Source organism: Camelus dromedarius, chromosome 4 (genome assembly GCF_036321535.1).
Source record: "Camelus dromedarius isolate mCamDro1 chromosome 4, mCamDro1.pat, whole genome shotgun sequence".
NCBI classification, from domain to species: Eukaryota; Metazoa; Chordata; class Mammalia; order Artiodactyla; family Camelidae; genus Camelus; species Camelus dromedarius.
The window spans coordinates 5,738,466-5,748,235 of record NC_087439.1 but is presented as its reverse complement, the minus strand read 5'-3'; positions in this window follow the sequence as shown (position 1 = coordinate 5,748,235).

Below are 9,770 nucleotides of genomic sequence, written 5' to 3'. Positions count from 1 at the left end.
TTCATAGATTTATTTAAGGAGGGAAGGTGTCTACAATGGCCGACGGACCTAGGAAGGAGACTGTAACCATAAACATTTTGTGTATCATAATTTTAAATGAAGTTCAAGGTTATCAAGCAGTAATCAATTCAACAAATATTTACTGTAAAAGGGGGCACCAGAGGATAGAAATTGAGAGGCTCAGTGTCTGATTGAGCCCAAACCCCAAATCTCTGCACAGCCATGCCCTCCCATTCTGCAGCCTGTCTTGCAGGGGTGAGGGCACAGGCTACGCTGGGCTCCCCAGCCAGCATTCTGGCTCCAGGAAACACAGATGCAAAAACACAGTAAAAATGGCAGCCAAAGGGGCAGAGTGGGAACCTCTAAAAGTTTATCTTTCTATAAAAGCAATGAAAAAACTAACAAAAATTGTCACAATCTGCTTTTCCAGAACTCTGACGATTAACCAAAGACTTGCAGTAACCCAGAAAGCATTTGGTCAAGAAAAACAGCTGAGAAGACCTAGAGATGACCAACAGGCACATGAAAAGGTGCTCAACGTCACTAATGGTCAGGGAACTGCAAGTAAAAACCTCAGTGAGATATCACTTCATATACCTGTTAGAATGGCTATTATCAGAGGGAGGGTATCGCTCAAGTGGTAGAGCACATGCTTCGCATGCACAAGGTCCTGGGTTCAGTCCCCAGTCCCTCCTCTAAAAATAAGTAAACCTAATTACCCTCCCCAAAATAAAAAATAATTAAGTAATACAATAATAAATAAAAATATTTTTTTAAATGGCTATTATCAAAAAGACAAGAAATAATAAGTGTTGGCGAGAATGTGAAGAAAAGGGAACCCTTGGGCACTGTTGGTAGGAACGCAAATTGGTGCAGCCACTATGGAGAACAGTATAGAGATTCCTTGAAAAATTAAAAATAGAAAAACCATATAAGCCAGCAATTCCACTGCTGGGTATTTATCTGAAGAAAACAAAAACACTAAATAGAAAAGATATCTGCCCCCCATGTTCATTGCAGCATTATTTACAATAGCTAAGATATGGAAAAAACCTAAGTGTCCATTGATGGATGAATGGATAAAGAAGATATGGTGTATATATATACATGGAATACTATTCAGCCATAAAAAGAACAAAATCTTGACATTTGTGACAATATGGATGAAACTTGAAGGCATTACACTAAGTGAAATAAGTCAGACAGAGAAAGACAAACACCAGATGATCACATTTATATGTGGATTTTAAAAAAACAACACAAAAAGCCAAGATCAGATACAGAGAACAGATTGATGAGGTGAGGGTGGGAGATGAGTGAAATCGGTGAAGGGGGTCAGAAGGTACAAACTTCCATCTGTAAGACAAACAGGTCCTGGGGATGTAATGTACAGCATGGTGACTATAGTTAACAGTTTACTGCATGTTTGGAAGTTGCTAAGAAAACAGATCCTAAAAGTCTTCATCACAAGGAAAAAAAAATTTTATAATTATGGTGTCAGATGTTAACTGACATCTATGGTGACTTACCATGGTGATCATTTCACAGTATATGTAAATATCAAAATTATGTTGCACACCTAAAACTACTATAATGTTATATGTCAGTTATACCTCAGTATCAATCAATCAGCCAATCAATCAATCAATCCAACTAACTGGGAGGGGGAAAAAAACAATTGAATCTTGGTAATAACAGGGAGCTTTATAATGTTTTAATTTATCCCAGTCCTTAATCCCCACTCCCTAACTCCACAGCTGCCTAGGAAAGTAACTGCCTGCATTCCCAGTAATGAGGGAGCAGAACAAGGCTGGAACTCTTTAAAAGCTTCATTCCCAAAGAGTTATTATTCAGCCTGACCTGGTCTTCCTTCGAAGATCCTACTTGAAAGGCTTGTCATTAGGTGACCTCACTCACACGTGCCTAGTGCTAAAAGCCTCTCCTGGGGAGAGTTTTTCAAATGTATTACTATCATAGCTGCTTATGATATCATAGTTGCCACTATCAAAGGCAATGGAACCATTGGGGCAAAACAACCGACCAATCAAAATGCTTAAAAGGAAAAACTGAGGAATGAGATGTCCCTAGGGACTTTGAAAAGACTTGACATATTCCTAAGAATCCAGAAGGCTATGCAAATGCCCAGAGCTGTATGCATGCTCAGGAGAGACCTTAGACGGTCCCAGGCTCTCACTTCTTTTTTTTTACCCAGGCTCTCACTTCTAACAGACCTTTTAGGCTCAGTACAAGCAGGGAGCAAAGACTAAGGCAGAGTTGTAACATGACTGGTTGAATGTTGAACGTGCACTCCAACATACACTCAGAGTCTTCTCTGGGAGACTTACTAGTTTCAGAAATCAAGAAAATCCCTGTGCAATCATTTGCTGACCACTAAACTGACCAGGCAGAGACTTCAGTGGCCACAGATGACAGAGATACAGATTTTACAGAAGTTCAGGAAAGTCACTAAACAAACAAACAATAAGCAGCAACAATGAACTCAGAAGTAGGGAGAATCTGGTTTCCAGAGTTGCCACATTATTCTATTTGAAAAGTCCAGTTCTCAGGAATAATTATGAAACATGCAAAGAAACAAAAAAATATGACCTAGACCCAGAAAAAAAAAAGAGCAACCCACAGAAACTGTCCCTGAGGAAGCCCAGATGTTAGACTTACTAGCAGACTTTAAATCAGCTATATTAAATATGGTCAAAGAACTAAAGGAAAGCAGGTCTAAAAAAACTAAAGGGAAAGAGGAAAATATCTCACCAAATGGAGAATATCAGTACAGAGATAGAAATTATAAAATGGGACCAAACAGAAATTTTAGAGTTGGAAAGAAATAATAAAGACTCTTACAGGATGAAATGAAAGAACATTAGACAATAATTTGAATCCACATGAAAATATAAAGAGCAATAAAGGTAACTGTAAGATAAATATGAAAGACAGTATAAATGTATTTTTTGTTTATAAACCTTTTTTTCCCAACTGGTTTAAAGACTGCATAATGAAATAATTTAACACAACAGAAGGCAATAGTGTAGGAACTAAGAACAAAAAGACATAAGGCGGGAAGTGTACAGCTCAAGTGGTAGGGCATATGCTTAGCATGCACCAGGTCCTGGGTTCAATCCTCAGTACCTCCTCTAAAAATAAATAAATAAATAAACCTAATTATCTACACCCCCCTAAAAAAAACCCTAAATAAATAACATACTCTTAATTAAAAAAAAAAAAAGACATAAGATAACCAATTATTTTTAATTTCATCAATAAAAAATCTGGAAATTAGTTTTCAAAAAAAAAAAAGGCATAAGATATATAGAAAAAATAGCAAAGTGGCAGATGTAAACTTCATCTTATCAGTAATTACATTACATATAAGTAGGTTAAATTTTCCAATTAAAAGGTTTTTAAACTTTTTTTAAATGAATATTTTATATATGATCCAACTATGCTTTCTGTAAGAGATTCAGTTTAAATTCAAAAACACAAAAAGCTTCAAAGTAAAAGAATAGAAAAGGTATACCACACAAACAGCAACAAAAACAGAACTGGAGTGGCTATACTAATATCAGACAAAATAGGCCGTAAGGCAAAAATTTACAAGAGCAAAGAAGGCCATTTTACAATGATAAAAAAGTCAATACATCAAGAAGAAATAACAAGTATAAACATATGCATCGAGCAACAGAGCCCCAAAATACCTGAAGCAAAAACTGACAGGATTGGGAGAAAAATTGATAATTTAACAATAATAGTGGGAGACTTCAACACTCCGTTTTCAATAGTGGACAGACATCATACAGAAGCTAAGCAAGGACACAGAAGACATGAACACACTATCAAACAATTAGACCTAGAAGACATCTAAAACAAACTCCACCTACCAACAGCAGAACATACATTCTTCTTAAGTGCACACAGCATGTTCTCTAGGACAGACCATATGTTAGGACATAAAACAAGTCTCAATAATTTTAAATTACTGAGATTGTAGGAAGCCACAGTGGAATAAAACTAGAAGTCAATCATAAAGGAAATTTAGTAAATTCACAATTAGGTGGAAGTTAAACAATGCACTCCTAAAGAATGTATGGATCAGAAAAGAAAACACAAGGGAACTTAAGAGATACTTTGGAATGAATGAAATGAAAACACAACATATTGAAATTTATGGGATGATGCTCAAGTGGTATTTAATTTATACCCATAAATATCTATAGTAAAAAAAAAAAAAAAGAAAGAAATATCTAAAATCAATAAGTTAACCTGCCACCTTAAGAAACTAGCAACAGATGAGTAAACATGAGCAAACTAAAGTCAAAGTAAGTACAAGGAAAGAAATAATAAAGATTAGAGCAGGAATAAATGAGATGGAATTTAGGAAAAAATAGAAAAAATCTGTGAAACCAAAAGTTGGTTCTTTGATAAGATCAACAAAACTAAGAAATCTTTCTCTAGACTGACCAAGAGAAAAGAGAACACTCAAATGAGTAAAATCAGAAGTGAAAGAAGAGACTGAACTTAGAGAAATTTAAAGGATTAACAGGATATACTATGAACAATTGTATGCCAACACATTAACTAGCCTAGTTGAAATGGACCAATTCCTAGAAAGACACAAATTACCAAAACTGACTCAAGAAGAAGCAGAAAATCCAAATAGACCAGTAGCATGTACTGGGTTAGTAATCAAAAAACTTCACACAAAAGAGATTCCAGGACCAGGTGGTTTTATTGGCAAATTCCACCAGATGTTTAAGTAGAATTAACACCAATCCTTCACAAAATCTTTCCAAAAATCAATCAAGAGGAAACACTTCTGAACTCATTCCATGAGGCCAATATTACCCTGATATCAAAACCAAAGACATCACAAGAAAACTACATATCAATATCCCTTATTAATACACATGTACTCAACAAAACTCAATCTAGCAGCCTATAAAAAGTATTATACAACATAACCACATGGGATTTATCCCAGGAATATAAGGGTGATTTAACACCAAAAAAAAAAAAAGAAAGAAAGAAAAGAAAAGTATCACTAGAATAAAAGGAAACACCACATGATCATCTCAATGAATGCAGAAAATGCACTTGACAAAATCCAACCCCTTTCATGATAAAACAAACAAACATTCAACAATCTAGGAATAGAAGGAAACTTCTTCAACTTCATAAAAACCCAGAGCTAACATCATACATAATGGTAAAAAAAACTAAACGTTTTCCCTCCTAGGTGAGGAACAAGAGAAGATGTCTAGCCTTGCCATTTCTTTTTAATTATATTTTTTGGGGGTGGGGGGGGTAGTTAGGTTTACTTATTTACTTATTTTTAGAGGAGGTACTGGGGATTGAACCCAAGACCTTGTGTATGCTACGCATGTGCTCTACCACTTGAGCTACACGTTCTTCCCCTAGCCTTGCCATTTCTTTTCAACATTCCACTGGAGGTTCCAGTGAAGACAACTAGGCAAGAAAAGAAAATAAAAGGTATCTAGATTGGAAGAGAAGAAGTAAAACTATCTCGAATTGTGCATCACATATGCTGATATACAGAAAACCCTAAAGAGCCCTCCCATTACACTGGTAAATGAGTTCAGCAAGGTTGCTGGATAAAAGGACAATATACGAAAATCACTAGCAATGAGCAATCTGAATACAAAATTAATAAAACAATTCCGTTTACAATAGCATCAAAAGAATAAATACTTAGAAATAAATTTAACTGAATAAGTATAAGTGTTACACAATGAAAACTACAAAACATCATTGAAAGAAATTAAAGACCTAGATAAATAGAAAGACATCCCATGTTCAAGGCTTAGAAAACTCAATATTAAAATGGCAATACCTTTCCTCCCCAAATGGCCTACAAATTCAACACAATTCCTATCAAAATTTCAACTGCCTTTTTTGCAGAAATAGGCAAACTGATCCTAAACCTCATATGGAAATAAATGCAAGGGACTCCAAATAATCGTTCAAAATAACTTAAAAAAAAAGAACAAAGTCAGAGGACTCACATTTCCCAATTTCAAAGCTTACTACAGAGTTACAGTAATCAAAACAATATGGTACTGGCGTAAGGACAGACACGTACATCAATGTAATAGGATAGAGAGTCCAGAAGTAATTCCACACATCCATGGTCAACTGACTTTTGACAAGTCTGCCAAGACAATTCAATGAGGAACGAATAGCCTTGTCAACAAATGAGGCTAGTACTACTGAACAGCCACGTGCAAACGAATAACTTTAAACCTCTACATCAGGTCCTATGTAAAAACTGACTCATAATGGATTGAAAACCAAAACGTAAGAGTTAAAACTATAAAACTCCTAGAAAAAACCATAGGTGTAAACATAGGTCATCTTCATGACCTTGTATTAGGTAAGATTCTTAGATATGACACCAAAATCTCAAGCAATCAAAACTAAATAGGTGAATTGGACTTCATCAAAATTTAAAACTTCTGTACATTGAAGGGCACTATCCAGAAAGCTAAAGACAATCCACAGGAAAAAATATTTGCAAATCATATATCTGATAAGTATCTAGTATTCAGAATGCATAAGGAACTCTTAGAATCCAACAAGAAAAAGACAACCCAATTTAAAAATGGGCACAGAATTAGAATAGACATTTCTCCAAGAAAAGATATACAAGTGGCCAATAAGCACATGGAAAGGCATCCAGCATCACAAGTCACTAGGGAAATAAAAATCAAAACATAATGGGATACCACATTACACCTACTAAAGCAGATGATACACGTTAGTGAGAATTCCTGGTGGGAATGTGGAAAGTGTGCAGTTACTTGGAAAGCAGCTTGGTAGTTCCTCAAAAAGTTGAAAGTAGAGTTACCATGGGAAACCAGCAACTCCACCCCGAGGTATGCGCTCCAGAAAGTAGAAAATATATACAGGGATGTTCACAGCAGTGTTATTCATAAGAGCCAAAAGTGGAGGCGGGGAGGGTATAGCTCCGTGGTACAGTGCATGTCTAGCATGCACGAGGTCCTGGGTTCAATTCCCGGTACCTCTGTTTAAAAAACAAAAAAAGCCAAAAGTGAAAACAATTCAAATGTCCTCCACAGATGAACACATAGACAAAATGTGGTACATCCATACAGTGGAATGTGATTTGGCCAAAAAAAGGAACAAAGTATGACAGCATCAATGAACCCTGAAAACTTTATGCTAAAGGAAAGAAGCCAGGCCAAAAAAAAAAAAAAGCCACATTACATATGGTTCCATTTCTATGAAATGTCCAGAAAAGGCAAATCTGTAGAGACAGAAAGCAGATTCGTGATTGCTGGGGGCGGGGGAGGGGAGAATGAGGATTGGCTGCAAATGGGTTTATTTGGGAGGGTGATGAAAATGTTCCAGAATTAGTGGTGATGGCTGCATAACCTGGTGAACGTACTAAAAAACCACTGAATGTACACATACATCAGATGTCTCCACACACATGTGCCTGGGCTATCCCGTCCCAGCTCACGAGTGCTGACTGCTACATTTTCAGGAATTTTGTGAACTGGTTAACATCACATTGTCAGCCTGAAGCGAGCTCAGGTAGAGGTGTTCATAGCACAGAAGGGGGCATACACTACAATTCAGGCCCCATTGCACCCCCTGGCCTGCCAGAGAGGAGGTCTACGCTTGAAGCAGAGGAAAAGAGAGGAGGGGCCGTGGGCAGTGCCCAGCCCAGCACTGTCTGGAGCTCAGGGCTCATCTGTACATCACTTGTCACCTGCCTTGCACTTTGCTTAAACCCTTGACTCCATCACAGCCCTAGGTGCTGTCCCGAGGGCTCCAGCTGCCATCCTCGCTGCACCTCGGCTGGCTCCTTTACTGAGGGGACCCCGGGGCATCCTCCTGGGGAGGGTGGGCAACAGCTGGGAGCACCGTGGGGCGTGGGGGGAGGCTGGCATGTGTGAGGGCAGGGATCTGAAAGCCCCATCCCGCACTGTACCAAGCATGGGGACCTGCTTGTGATCTGGCTAGCAGATCCTTGGATCATGGTCACGTGGCAGATGTGTTCCACACACGAGGCCAAGCCACCGAGCCACACTGACACTGCCGGGAGTGCCGCTGACAAGCTGCATCCCCGGGCAGGGACGGAACCGGCCCGGCTTGAACATTCTCCTGGGGAACAATGCTGATGCCAGAGGTTCCGTGAGCTGGCACACAGGTTCTGTGTTCTTAAGGTCCGGAGTCCCTGGGCTGCCGCCAGGGCTGAGCCCCTTCCCACAGCAGCCGGTTCCCTCAACACTCACACTCACCTCCGAGCCCTCATTTACCCTCTTGCTCAAGCTCAGCCCCCTCCCTCAGGTTCAACGGTGTCTCAGGGTTTCCCCCAGAACTCTTCAAAGACTTCGTGGCCCAAACTAGCTGTGTCTACTCCCACACCCACCGCCACAAACGGGCATCCTTCTGGACCTGCCTGGGGTCAAGCCCTGTCCATTCCACCTCCCGGGTTCCCTGGGTCCGTCTCCTCTTCTCTAGCCCCACACCAGCCAAGGAGAGGCTGCCTTGCTGCCTGCCTCCTGACCAGTCTCCTCCCCAACCTGTTCCTCAGCAGCCCTGGGTCCCAGCGCCCGGAGGAGGATTTTCAAAGTGCCTGGCCGTGCTTGTCACTCTACGTGCTTCCGTGCCTCCCCTCTGCCCTCCCTCTGGCCCTGCCTGCTCCCGTCCTGCTGGGGCAGCCCCAGAAGGTGCGCAAGGTGAATGAGGAGAGGGTCATTGCCAAAGATCGGCCCAGTTCTGGGGGGCAAGGGACGATGCAGGGGAGAACCAGGATCCAGGTGCGAGAGTGGCCCTGGCACCTCGTGGCAGCGGTGGACGTGCAGAGGGCATCGTGGCATGCAGCAGAGTGACAAGGAAACTCCACAGCTTTGGTGACAAGGAAAGTCTCGCCCATCCCAAAGGTGGGGTCAGATGCCCATCCCTCTACCAGCCTGGTCCCAATGCCCGTATGTGGAGAAGAGGCTGGGTGGCCCTGGCACCAACACTGCTTGTGGGACAAGCTTCACAGGAGAGTGAAAGCCTGTATAATGACATGCTCACAAACCACTCCACAGCTTGTGAATAACAATCTGGCAGAAACATATACCGAAAGAAGAGAGCCAGCAAAATGTTCCTGAGGGCATCTCTGAGGAGTGGAACCTCAGGTGTTTTCTTTCTTTTTATGTTTCCGTTATCTTTTTTTGCTTCTGGGTTTTTCCTAACTGTCTAAGAGGAGCGGTTTCACTTTTGTAAGAAAAAAAAACTGACTTGGTGTTTCCCAAGTCTCACTCTGGTCGCTGTCATTTGATAACCAGCATCTCTCAGGCTCAGGACACCCGCTGGAGCCAGGCAGCAAATGGGGAGGCTGGCCCCTGCCCCCACCACCCACCTGCCTGACCTGATGGTCTCTTGATCCATGGCAGACCCTAGGACTCAGGGTTGAGAGGACCCCTGCTGAGGGAACAGAGGTGCCACTGGGTCTCTGCCCCAACACTGCATGGCATCAGGGAGGAAGCTGCTAATGAAGCTGGCTCTGCCTTACCAGCATCCCTGCTGTGCCGAAACAACCCCCCCCATGCACCCCTCCCCCCACCCGCCTGTGATTGCTCTTCTGTTCTGCTCTTTCCCTTCTTTCCGTCGAAGACACTGAGGTGGGAGCCGGGCAGCCAGCAGGGGAGCCCTGTGAGGGACCAGGAGGGCAGTGGCCGCTTGGACATGCTAAGAGGGGTGAGCACTGGGAGGTGGCTTTA